Genomic DNA, 9,317 nt, shown 5'->3' with positions numbered 1-9,317 from the left:
GTCTTCTAGATCACTGATTTGTTCCTCTCCTTCTTCCAGCCTAGTGTTCGTTCCATCAAGCATGTTTCTCCTTGCATTTATTGAGCCCTTTATCTCTGCTATGTTATTCCTTATCTCTGTGTTAACGGTCTCACTGATTTCTCCACTGTTTTCTCAAGTCCAGTGAGCATCCTTATGATCATTGCTTTAAATTCTCCATTAGGCATGTTACTTATGTCGGTTTCCCTTAGATCTCTGTCATGGCCTTGTCATATTCTTTATTTGGGACGAATTCCTCTGTCTTCTCATTTTGTCTAAGTCTCTGTGTGTGTTTCTCTGTGTTAGGAAAGTCAGCTATGTCCCCCGTTCTTGAGGGTAATGCCTTTATTAGGAGAGGTCCTGTAGTGCCCTGCAGTGTCGTGTAGGGCTGGGAGTGTCTTCGCTATGTGCTACATGTGCTCTGCTGTTGTGTCCTGGCTGCTTGGTTCTTCAGGCCAGTCTGCAGAGGCTCTCTTTGCCTCTTGTGGGCAGTGTTTAGTCTGTGGCCTGAATGTGGCGCATTTTAACTAGGTGTGCTCTTCTGAAATGAGACTTGTGATCACCACCGCTGGAACCAAGCCTTGCAAAACTCCTGGGTCAGTAAGTGCAGTGTTGGCAGGGGTTTAGGCCTGTCTTCTGGGGTTGGGACCCACTGTGCTGGTAACGAGGCAAGTGTAAATGGGAAGGGCAGTTCCACCACAGCATGAGGGGGCGGGGCTTGGTGTAAGCAAGTTAAGTAGTGAGTGTCAGCCACTGTGCTCTGTGCTTATGACGAGGAGCAGAAGACGTAAACTGTGCAGGCCTAGTTTCTTTGTTTCCAGAGCGCTTTCTCCATGAACGCTGCCTCTCTGGGACGCACTTCAAGATAAGCAACTAACCTCCCCACTGTGTGCCCCAGGTGCTCACTGACTGCTTCCATGTTGTAGGTCTATGGGCTGTTTGCCCTGCCTTCTCTCCAAGAGCAGCCCCGTGTCCTCCAAGCTCACGGAGCCAATCACGCTAACCTTTAAAACTCCAAGCTTTAAGCCCCACTGAGTTGCAAGAACTCACAAAACTCAGGCCCTCTCGCTTTCCAAGCCAATTGCTATGGGGATTCATGTGTTCCGTTGAGCGCTTATGCGTCTCTCACTCTTTTCCATGACTGTGGCTCTTTCCCCACCACAGTGGTCAGGATCTGTCTCTCTCCCAAGCCATGTCTCCACACTTCTATGTGGCCTCGTCTCTACCTTTATCTGTGGAGATTCTTCTGTCAGACCTCAGATCAATTTCTGGGGTATTCAGGATGATTTGATAGTTATTTAGTTGTATTCGTGGGACGAGATGAGCCTAGGCTCCTCCTACTCCACCATCGTCTTCCCCTCACTATGAGTTGTTGATATTTTCTTATTGGGTTGCACAAATTCTTTATATAAATTAAACACTTGTTTTTCTTGTTATATATACTTTACCTAGTAAAGACGTCTGCCATTTTGCATCTTGCCAAATAAAAATTTAAAATTTTTGTGTAAAGGTTTTCAGTGTTTTGGTGAACACTTTGGTTTGGTTTTGATGCCTTGCTTAAAAAGGCCCTCCCCTCGGGGCGCCCGGGTGGCTCAGTTGGTTAAGTGTCCGACTTCAGCTTAGGTCACGATCTCACACTCTGTGAGTTCAAGCCCTGTGTTGGGCTCTGTGCTGACAGCTCAGAACCTGGAGGCTGCTTCGAATTCTGTGTCTCCCTCTCTCTGCCCCTCCCATGCTCATGCTCTGTCTCTCTCTGTCTCAAAAATAAATAAAAACATTAGAAGAAAATTTTTAAAAAGGCCCTCCCCTCTCTCAGTTTTTTGGTTTTGTTTCTCCAATCCTTCACATTTAAAAAATATATATATCTTTTTAATGTTTGTTTATTTTGAAAGAGAGAGAGAGTGAGCAGGAGAGGGGCAGGGAGAGGGAAACAGAATCCCAAGCAGGCTCCACACTGTCAACGTGAAGCCCAATGCGGGGCTCAAACTCACCGACTGTGAGATCACGACCTGAGCCAAAATCAAGAGTCAGAGGTCCAATCGACTGAGCCACCCAGGTGCCCAAATCCTTCACATTTTTTGAAGAAGACTTGTGAAAGAAACAATGACTCAATACTTCAGCCTCCCTTTGGAAGCATTTTGTATCATCTCTGGGATCCTTGTGGATCACTGGCATTTTCACAGCACAAAGTATTTACTCAATTGGCACACTTGTGGGATTCTCAGCATTGGTACAGCACAGGCTACCACGAGATTTATCAGAGGAAACTTTTGATCATATCTGGGGTGCTGCAAGTCCCAAGGGACCTCTCTCTGTCCAAGTTTCATTATTCAGGAAACAGAAATTTTCACATCACCAGAGCAAAACACAGCCAGAACAACAAAAGTCATTTAATTCAACAAGATGATGAGGCAACCACAGGGTCCCAGTGCTTCCACATGACCTCTTTCTCCAAATCCACATTTTGTAAATTCATATATGGATCTGAGGGAGTTATTTCGGGAACTCCCTATCTGTATTATTGTTACGTTTTCTTCGACTATAACAGGTAGAGAGTCTTGAACTCACATATTTTTTTTTATGTTCACCACAACTCCCAGAAGAGCTTCCTCAATGTAAGATTAGCAGTGTCAGATCTTTAGAAAGGAAAGGGGGCCGCCTGAGTGGCTCAGTCGGTTGAGTGTGTGCCTTTAGCTCAGGTCACGATCTCACGGTTCGTGGGTTTGAGCCCCGCATCGGTCTCTGTGCTGACGGCTCGGAACCTGGAGCCTGCTTTGGATTCTGTGTCTCCCTTTCTCTCTGCCTCTCCCCTGCTTGTGCTCTCTCTCTGCCTCTCAAAAATAAAGAAATGTAATAAAAAAATTTTTAAAGAAAGGAAAGGGTAATTTGACTACCAGGTGATGCATTTTTGCCCCTTATGGCAAATAAGGCATGGCTAATATGGTCTCCAAACAAAACACTATGACAGGGGTCTGTTAATGTGTGACTGAGGATCAGACTGTCACATTCGCCCTGAATTTCTAGATTCAACACAGATTCCTCCATTCATTCCTGTTTGGAAAACAGGATTTTGCCTCCTGCTTATTAAGGAGAAAACAACCTTGTTTGCCTATAAGTGGCGATTCAACTCAGACTTCAAACTTGACAAATATAACATTACAATCTTAGCTGCAGTTTAGAGTGTGTTTTCTCCTTGGGGGTTAATGTACCCGGGCCACCTCATTTCTAGCACCTACTGGAAACAAGAACAGTGAATAGGGGTGCCTGGGTGGCTCAGTCAGTTAAGCATCCGACTTCGGCTCAGGTCATGATCTCATGGTTTGTGGGTTCAAGCCCCGCATCGGGCTCTGTGATGACAGCTCGGAGCCTGGAGCCTACTTCGGATTCTGTGTCTCCCTCCTTCTTTACCCCTCCCCTGCTCATACTCATGCTCTGTCTCTCTGTCTCTCTCTCTCTCAAAAATAAATAACCATTAAAGAAATTAAAAAAAAAAAAAAAACAGTGAGGGGCGCCTGGGTGGCTCAGTCAGTTAAGCGTCCGACTTCAGCTCAGGTCACGATCTCACGGTCTGTGAGTTCGAGCCCCGCGTCGGGCTCTGGGCTGATGGCTCGGAGCCTGGAGCCTGCTTCCAATTCTGTGTCTCCCTCTCTCTCTGCCCCTCCCCTGTTCATGCTCTGTCTCTCTCTCTCTCTCTCAAAAATAAACACTAAAAAAACAAAACAAAACAAAACAAAACCCAGTGAACAGTGAATTCTAGTAACTTAAACAGATCCTGGCTTAGTAAGGCCTTCAAAAGAAAAAGTAGAAATAAAACATTAGAATAGTATAGGTAATTCTAGGTAAGATTCTTCCTCCTCTTGTGAGTATATGTATGATTTTTTGGAGTCTCTGGTTTCTCCTAACCACATATTTAAAAGGGACTCATCATGTATTTTCATTTAAGTGCATATGATGCTTCTCAGTGAAATGAGAAAGACAGTTTTCCATCTGGTTCTGGGATTTTAGGTTCTTTATCTGAAGCTTTTCAAGAAGATGATAAAAACAATTGCTAACTTATATTAAATGCTTACTATATGCCAAGCACTGTGTGAATAAGCACATACTTTGTAGCTTTTCGCCCTCATAATGCCCCCATGTGATAGATACTTCTTTTTTTTTTATTTTTTTTTTAACATTTTATTTATTATTGAGAGACAGAGACAGAGCATGAGCATGGAAGGGGCAGAGAGAGGTGGAGACACAGAATCCGAAGCGGGCTCCAGGCTCCGAGCTGTCAGCACAGAGCCCGATGTGGGGCTGGAACTCACAGACCATGAGATCATGACCTGGGCCGAAGTCTGTCGCCCAACCGACTGAGCCACCCAGTCGCCCCGTGATAGATACTTCTTAAGTCACATCCCGTGTGCTTATAAGGTGGGGTAATCCTCTAACTAAACAAGTCTAATGACTCTGTTAAGGTTATAGAAATTTAATATTAATGTGGAATGGAGTAGGCCCAATAGGCAAGCAGCAACACTTTCATTTTCTCCATTTGTTGCTTTGCTACCTCCAGAGATTTGATGATTATCTTAGAGGCAGAATGGTTTGAATGCATACACATCTATAAACGGGCTTTCCTTTCTTTCCTTCCCTTGATCTAAGTCAGTGGTTCTGAAACATCGGTGTATGTAAGAAATGCTGTGCAGAACTGCATAAAGCCATTTATACCGTACTTTAGGAGCAACTTAAGAAATGTCAAAGGCGACTTGACTCTGTAAGATTTTTTGCCTGTTAGGTTGGCTTTATGCTGAATCATTCGTGGGGAAATAACACAGGATCAAGAGATTCAGGTTAGGGGAGAAAAGAAGACTTGAGAAAAGGGAACTGAGGAGACTTCCACGTAGGGTGAAAGAGGTGCCTATCAGCATACTAGACAATCTAAAGCTGAGGGAGATGGGAAGGAGGCAAGGCCAGGAGGAATGAATGCTAGATACTGTGGTGAAAGTGCTTTATCTATGTTATCTCACTTAATTATTTAAAAAAAAATTTTTTGGGGGGCGCCTGGGTGGCGCAGTCGGTTAAGCGTCCGACTTCAGCCAGGTCACGATCTCACGGTCCGTGAGTTCGAGCCCCGTGTCAGGCTCCGGGCTGATGGCTCAGAGCCTGGAGCCTGTTTCCGATTCTGTGTCTCCCTCTCTCTCTGCCCCTCCCCTGTTCATGCTCTGTCTCTCTCTGTCCCAAAAATAAATAAACGTTGAAAAAAATTAAAAAAAAATAAATAAAATAAAAAAAAATTTTTTTAATGTTTATATTTATTTTTGAGACAGAGAGAGACAGAGCTTGAGCAGGGGAGGGGGAGAGAGAGACACACACAGAATCCGAAGCAGGCTCCAGGCTCTGAGCTGTCAGCACAGAGCCCGACGCGGGGCTCGAACCCACAAACTGCGAGACCATGACCTGAGCCGAAAGTCGGATGCTCAACCAACTGAGCCACTCAGGCGCCCCCCTTACTTAATTATTACAGCAACCCTTCAGATACGGAAACCAAAGTTACAGGTATTCAAATGACTTGCCTGATGTCACAAAGATGGCAAATGGTAAAGCCAACACCCAAACCCAGGTCTCACTCTAAAATTCAAGGTCTTTCCACCATAGCTGGCTTCTTTGTGGGTTAGGACGTCCTGAAGTCAGCCAGAAAGAACTCTGGGGAACGGAGATGTGTTGTCTTGGGATGGCCTAAAGCTTGGGGCGAGATTCTTGTCAGGCCATGTAGTGGAAAACCTTCATTCCTCGTGGAGAGCAGAGAGGCTGACCTGGAATGGATAGTTTAGGAAAGTAAGCAGAATTTGACAAAAATAGCTGCATCCGTGCCTCTTCGTGATTTCTTTCCTTCTGAACACGTGGAAGAGACATCAAGATACTGGGCTGTCATGTACACAGCAAGTGTGTAACACATGGTGGTGTTCCTCAGGTGCTCGCTTCTCCGGTCCCCTGGGAATATCATTTGAGTATCCAGTAAAAGACACGGTAAACTCAGAGGACAGACCTTACTTAGACTGAAAACTGTAATCGTTCCAGGAAAAAATATATATGCCCCTAACTTTGAGGACCTGGTAGCAGCTTTAGGAGAAATAGTCCTTGGCTATAATGACAACAGTAAAGATGTGGAGCTGACCCGGCCAAGCTCACCGGCAGCAGGAGAAGGCAGAAGGCTGGAGAAATAGAGGAACCACTAAGGAAGTCAGTGAGTGTCCTTGACATTCATAAAGAAGAAGGGGCTCCACTGGCTTAAAATTTTGTTTTTACTGTTTATTTATTTTTGAGAGAGAGGGAGAGAGAAGAGTGCGAGTAGGGAAGGGGCACAGAGACAGACACAGAATCCAAAGCAGACTCCAGGCCCAAGCTGTCGGCACAGAGCCCCACGCAGGGATCGAACTCACGAACCTGACCTGAGTCAAAGTTGGCTGCTTAACCGACTGAGCCACCCAGGTACCCCTCCATTGGCTTTAAAGGCTCATGAGCACTTCTAGTTACCGGCATAAAGTGAATTTCACTAAAACAGGACAAAGGCTTTCCACGTGGTAAAAGTGGATAATAGAACAAATAAAAACTATTCCATATCCACATCTAACACCATATCCTGCAATAATTCCACATGGCCAATGAGTTTACTCAAAGAAAAAAAAATTCCTTTTCGTAATTTGTTACCCTACCTTATATGTAGAGAGTGTCTAAGACAATTCAAAGACAAATTCTTGTATAGAGAGAAATTCTAAGAAATTCAAAGACAAAAATGAATACATCTCAATATATACATTTTATAAAACCTAATAAGTCAAGCTACTGAATAAAAAAAATATGAGAAAAATCACTGGATTTTGTGATGTGACTGTGATGTGATATGAAATTTATTTAAATAGGTAAAATCGTTTTCTAGGATCCACCAGTGAATTGCCAAATAGGAAATGAAGAGTTTACAGAGCAGGAAAAAGAAATTAGTGCATAGAAAAGCCTACAGCCTCATGAAATTAAACAAACGCACACATACAAATGCGTACAAGTAAAACATGGGATGTTTCTGTATTATTTCTTATACTCCCACGTGAATCTACAATTATGTGGATAAATTTTTCTATTTAGAAAACAACACAGTGTCAATCAATTTTTGTGAAATGAATGCAAATCAAAACAAAATTAAAATATGATTACATGAAATGGATGTCAGAGCAAATGAAAAATGTTGGCAGGGGTGCCTGGCTGGCTCCGTTGGTAGAGCATGTGACTCTTCATTTCCGGTTTGTGGGTTCCAGCCCCATGTTGGGTGCAGAGATTACTTAAAAATAAAATCTTGAAAACAATGTTGGCAAAAGGATGGGAGACATGTAATATTCTTATATTGATAATAACATTGCAAGTCAGTCCAATCAGCTCTGAGACAATCAGACTTTTAAATTTTCTACAGTTAGAATTTTATATAGGTCATTGTGCAGTTCTGTTTCCTTGGATTTTCTTAATCTTGAAAATCCTGCATGCTTGTTTTAATACGGGAAATTGAGGGAAGGTGGGGGACTAATGAGAACTCTGTATTTAACACTCATTTTTCTGTGAGTTTAAAACTGACTTTTAAAAAGTCTATTATTTAAAAAAGAAAGAATAAAGGAAGAAGCTGTGAATAGACTAAAAGTCATTGAACTGTACTCTTTAAATGGGAAAATTGTATGGTATACTAATTATATCTGAATAAAGCTGCTCTTTTAACAAAGTAAAAGAAAATTAGGGGTGCCTGGGTGACTCAGTCGGTTAAGGGACTGATGTGGTTTCAGCTCAGGTCATGATCTCACAGTTTCATGGGTCTGAGCCCCACATTGGGCTCTGCACATTGACGGCGTGTGGACACTGCTTCTGACGGCGTGTGGATTCTCTCTCTGCCCCTCTCCTGCTTGTGCTCTCTTTGTCTCTCTTAAAATAAATGCACAAACTTTTAAAAACGGTGAAAGAAAATTAAATGCGTATTTTAGAGTTCCTAAAGCAACTACGAAATAGAATATAAAAAGATACAGTGAGGAGCACCTGGGTGGTTCAGTCAGTTAAACCCCAGACTCTGGAATTCGGATCAGGTCATGATGTCACGGTTTGTGAGTTTAAGCCCCACACGGGGCTCTGCGCTGATAGTGTGAAGCATGCTTGGGATTCTCTCTCTCTCTCTCTCTCTCAAAATAAATAAATTAATTAAAAACAATAAAAAGACACAGTGAAAATTATAAGTAAATTAAAATGCAATACTAAAACAAAGTCAAATAATCCAGAAGAGAAAACAGAGAAACGAAAGGCAGAGAGGAAAAGCAGAAGACTAATAATAAAAAAGATCTAAATCCAAGTACTTTAATAACTACATTTAGTGTAGTTATTAACAATAAAAGAGAGATGATCAGAGTAGTCGAGCAAATTGCTAACAGCTCCACTGTAAGAGTGGGAACGCCATGGTTTGGGTTCCTCACCTGCAACACAAAGCCATCATGTGTGCAGGATCCACCTGGGCCACCCCATATCATTCCCATGGGACTTGAGGACAAGGTCATGAACGATGTGAACATAAATCTCAAGCTGCCTATGACCCATGAATTTTGTCTATTGTCAACGCCTATGAAACTATGGCAGGCTGATTTGTCGGCTTGTAAGATGAGTAGCATTTCAACCCTCCACAGGTCTTCCCCGTAAGGTTTATGGCAGGAATGCAAGGCTGGTTCAACGTTCAGAAATCAATCTATCTAACCGACCGTATTAATTGTTTAAGAGAGAAAAGCCACATAAAAATATAAATTGATGCAGAAAAGGCTTTGGGCAAAACAAAACACCCACTCACAATATCAATTCCCGGCAAACTCGGAATAGCAGAGCACGCCCTCAACCTGAGACGTATCTACAAAAACCTACTGTTAAATATGGGCTCGACGTGTGTCCAAGGTAGACCAGAAGTGGTTTCACTGAAGAAGCAGGATTTGGTGGATGACTTGCCTGCCTTCTAGCCCCTGGCGGGAGGATTCTAAGCGGGGGCGGGGGGTGGGGGGCTGCACACTCTCAGAATCCCTGGCAGGACGGACTCCCCATTGCCCATGACAGAGACCTGCTCGTTGACCCCCTGGGCCGGCTCACCTCCCTCGCTTCATTCCCGGGATGGCCTCACAGATGATCCTCCCCTCGCCTGGGGTTCGCTTCGGGGAGGAACCAGCCCCGCGCCCCCTCTCCGTCCGGGGCTCAGTGAAGAGCGAGGCTTCTCCCCACTTGCAGCTGAAGCCCCACGTCCGCCTCTCCGTCTTCCT

Source organism: Lynx rufus, unplaced genomic scaffold, assembly GCF_022079265.1.
Source record: "Lynx rufus isolate CCGP_SWC_20201006 ecotype Redwood Valley unplaced genomic scaffold, mLynRuf1.p SCAF_4, whole genome shotgun sequence".
Lineage (NCBI taxonomy): Eukaryota > Metazoa > Chordata > Mammalia > Carnivora > Felidae > Lynx > Lynx rufus.
Note: the sequence above shows the minus strand (reverse complement) of the source record.